The 4,464-nt window shown below is 36.7% G+C and overlaps 1 non-coding gene across 1 annotated transcript; it reads left to right on the top strand.

Annotated features, from left to right (window-relative positions):
* Window positions 1-1,823: 1,823 nt before the first annotated feature.
* Window positions 1,824-1,932, top strand: LOC125113929 (U6 spliceosomal RNA). Its single transcript, XR_007131635.1, has one exon. It is a non-coding gene; the product is annotated as a U6 spliceosomal RNA (small nuclear RNA).
* Window positions 1,933-4,464: the final 2,532 nt, after the last annotated feature.

Here is a 4,464-nt window from a genome sequence, read left to right as displayed (position 1 = left end):
TCAATCCTCAGGCTATTAAAAAAATTATAGCTTTATTGAGATATAATTTATATACCATAAAATTCACCTATGTAGAATGCAAAATTCAATAGTTTTTAGCCATAGTTACAGACCTGAGTAGCCATCATCACAATCTTAGAGCATTTCCATTATCCCAAAGGAAACCTCATTTCCCAATCTTCCCTTACCCTAAGCCCTAGGCAACCACTTAATCTACTTTCTGTCTCTGTAAGATTTGCCTATTCTGAACATTCCATTTATATGGAATCATACAATATGTGATCTTTTGTATCTGGCTTCTTTCACAAAGCATACTTTTGGGAGGTTTATTCCTGTCGTAGTATGTATTAGATTTCATTTTAAAAAATCTCATTAAGATTTAACTTACACATCATAAAATTCACTCATTTACAATTCAGTGGGTTTTAGCATCCTTACAGAGTTGTGCAACCATCACCACAATCTAATTTTAGGACATTTTCATCCCCCCAAAAAAGAAACCCCTACCCATGAGCAGTCACTCCCCCCCACCATCACCCCATCCCTGGACAACCACTAATCTACTTTTCTGATGCTAAAGATGTCCCTATTCTGGACACTTATATAAACAGAATCATATACTATGTGATCATTTTACTGACTTCTTTCAGTTAGCATGTTTTCAAGGTTCATCCATGTTTTTGCATATATGAGTACTCTTTCCTTATTGTTTACTTTTTATTGCTGAATAAAATTTCACTGGATGGATAGACCTATTTTTCCATACATCAGCTGAAATTTGGGTTATTTCCATTCTTTGGCTACTATGAGCAGTATTGCTATGAACATTCTTGTATAAGTCTTTGTATGGACATATGTTTTTCATTCTCTTGGGTAGATATGTAGAAGTGGAAGTGCTGATATGTTAACTATATACTAACATTTTGACAAAGTGCCAAACTTTTCTAAAGGGATTGATCATTTTACATCCCCACTAGTAATGTATAATAGTTCTATTATCTCCACATCCTTGACACTACTTGTTATTATCAGTCCTTTTTTTATTATAGCCATTCCAGTGGAAATAAAGTGATATCTCATTATGTTTTTGATTTGCATGTTGCCAATAGCTAATGTCTCAAAGAAAGCTATGTGTTTTTCTAATTTTCAGTTTTTTCCCTAGTATTTTTCCCAGACTATTCAACCACCTTATATGGTTTACACAGCCTGTTGTTGGCTGAATGATTGCCCCTCCAAGATGTGCATGTCTTAATCCCTAGAACCTGGAAATAAATTACATTATATTAAAAAAGGGACTTTGCAGATGTGATTAAGTTAAGGATATTAAGATGGGGAGATTATCCTGCATTATCCAGGTAGGCCTAACGTGTCCTCATAGGGAGAAAATAGGGGTAGATAGATGCTGAAGAGAAGGCAATGTGTCAAAAGGAGAGATTGGAATGTTGGCAGGCTCTAGAATGTGGTAAAAGCAAGGAAATAGATTCTCCGTTCAGCCTCCAAAAGGAATCAGCCTTGCTGACATCTTGACCTTAGCCCAGTGAGACTGGTTTCAGATTTCTGATCTCCAGAACTATAGGAAAATAAATTTGTGTTGTTTTAAGCACAATGTGTGGCAATCTGTTACAATAGCAAAAGACAACCTATAGTGATGAGTTGAAAATAACCACATATCCAACAAAAGGGACTGGTTGTAAACAACCAGAATCAATAAGAGGGGTTAGTTGGAAACAACCTAAATGTCCACAGGATGGAACTGGTTATATAATTTCCGATAATTTTCAAAAGATTAGGTATGATTTGATCCTTTAAAAAATCTATTAAAAGTGCTCCCTTTGGCAGCTTATATACTAAAATATTGGAACAATACAGAGAAGATCAGCATGGCCCCTGCACAAGGATTACACGCAAATTTGTGAAGCATTCTGTATTTTTTATACACACAATGGAATACTACTCAGCCATAAAAAAGAACGAAATAATGCCATTTGCAGCAACATGGATGGAATTAGACACTCTCATACTAAGTGAAGTAAGTCAGAAAAAGAAAGACAAATACCATATATCACTTATATCTGGATTCTAATATATGGCCCAAATGAACCTATCTACAGAAAAGAAACAAACTCATGGACTTAGAGAATAGACTTGTGGTTGCCAAGGGGGAGGGGGAAGGAGAGGGGTGGATTGGGAGTTTGGGGTTAGTAGATGTGAACTATTGCATTTGGAGTGGATAAGCAATGAGATCCTGCTGTATAGCACAGGGAACTATATTTAGTCACTTGTGATGGCAGGATAATGTGAGAAAGAGTGTGTGTGTGTGTGTGTGTGTGTGTGTGACTAGGGCAGTTTGCTATACAGCAGAAATTGACAGAACATTGTAAATCAACTATAATAGAAAAAATAAAAATCTTTTAAAAAGCAAATAATTAAAATAAAAATCTCTAGAAGGCTATCTATCAAGTTATTAAAGTATATAGGATAACGGGTATTACTTGTTCTGTTTTGTTGTTGCTATTTTGTTTTGGAGGTTTTTTGGTGTGTTGTTTTGTTTTGTTTTTGGTGTCCCTCGGTGGACACAAACAGATAGTAGGTGTTCATTATGCAAATTTTTTAATCTACAATGAGCATAAGGCTACATTATTTCTGTAATAATAGAGAGAAAGGCAAAAAAAAAAACAAACTTAAGGATTAAAGAAACAAAATAAAAGGAAGAATTTGGAATTTTAAGACCTTGATTGGACTGGATTTTTTTTAATTTATGAGTCCAGCTTTTGCTTTATTATTTGTTCACCATTGTTTTTGAGAACTTTTCCATTTGTAAATTGGTTGAAAATGAGTACTTCTAACCTCCAGTTCATACTTTTTATAGCTTTTGTATGTACTAGACATAGCACATTAGAACCTCTGCTACAGAAACAGATATTTATGTGCCATAAGATACAGTGCCTACCTAGAAGTGATTATTTAGATGGTGAGAATAAACAAAACTAAATAAAATTATTTTTTTTTCTTTTGTCTTTTTAGGTCCGCACCCACAGCATATGGAGGTTCCCAGGCTAGGGGTCCAAATGGAGCTGTTGCTGCTGGCCTACACCAGAGCCACCGCAATGCCAGATCCAAGCCACGTCTGCGTTTTACACCACAGCTCAGGGCAACGCCAGATCCTTAACCCACGGAGCAAGGCCAGGGATCAAACCCTCAACTTCATGATTCCTAGTCGGATTCATTTCTGCTGCACCACCACAGGAACTCCCATAAATAAAATAATTTTAAAACGAAGTAACATGTAATAAAATGCTAAGTTATACAATTTGGATTTTAGGAGAATAAGGTAGTCTATGATAAAACCATACACACCATATATCTAAGCTTTACATGTGCTTAGATTATTCATCCACATCAAGATCCTCCAACACTTTGTTCAAAATATACTAAGTAATAACAACAGTAAAAGCAGTGGTAATAAGGTTAATAATAATAGTTTTATATTCTACATATATTTGTCTTATTGTTCACCAACCCTTGCAAAAACTATATGCAATAAATACTGTTTTACTATTATTTCCAGTTTGTACATGACCTGGAGCTCAGAAAAATTAAGCAATATTCTCAAGGTCAAAAAGGTCCTTGGTGGTGTTGATGAATTTTCTACTCAGCGACCTGCCCAGGGAGGTACACATATCCCAGCTGCATATCTGTCTTTTAGAACAAAGAGTGGGAGGCATTACCAGTAACTCCCCCAGTCCATTGAGGATTTCCAGTGAGGATGAAAATATGACCAGATATTGCTGATACCTGATCAAGGCTCAAGAAATTTCTTGTGCCTAAGGGATCATGTCGATCAGTTTGTTTTTAAATGGGTTACTTCTCAACTTGGCAGAGCTTACTTCATATGACATACATAAATATGATACAGCAGAATCAGAATTTATAATGATTCAAATGTGCACTAAATATAAATTTTCCACAACTGTTCTCAGCTTGCTCCAGCTTGCTCTGGCTCCATTTCCGCTGATGGTCATTGGGGTAGAGTTGGGATGATGTTGGAGAGGAACACATGATTCTGGCAAATAAAGGTAATAGCATCCTTTCCATTTTTAATGCTCTCTTAAGATGTATTTCAGATTTAGACTCTGGGTGGTTTCTTTCCTCTGAAGGAGTTTTCCTGACCAATTCTTCTTCCCTCTAGTTCATGACAAGGTGGGGAAGAGTCTCTGGTCCATACACCATCTCCTGGGTCTTTGTAGGCCTCACCCCATTTGGGCATTGCTGTGGCAATCATATTGGTACCCACTGGCAAGGCTGTAGACCTCTAGCCATGACTCCATTCACAAGGCCCTGCACTCTGTGACCTCCTTTCCATGACTCCAGGCTTCTTCTAGTCTGTCAGTCCTCTCAGTTTCCATATTCCTCTCCACTTCACAGTCTGCAAGTACTTGTACTCACCAGTATACAGGCCACATG

Source organism: Phacochoerus africanus, chromosome 1 (genome assembly GCF_016906955.1).
Source record: "Phacochoerus africanus isolate WHEZ1 chromosome 1, ROS_Pafr_v1, whole genome shotgun sequence".
Lineage (NCBI taxonomy): Eukaryota > Metazoa > Chordata > Mammalia > Artiodactyla > Suidae > Phacochoerus > Phacochoerus africanus.
This window is presented reverse-complemented; position numbering and strand designations above follow the sequence as displayed.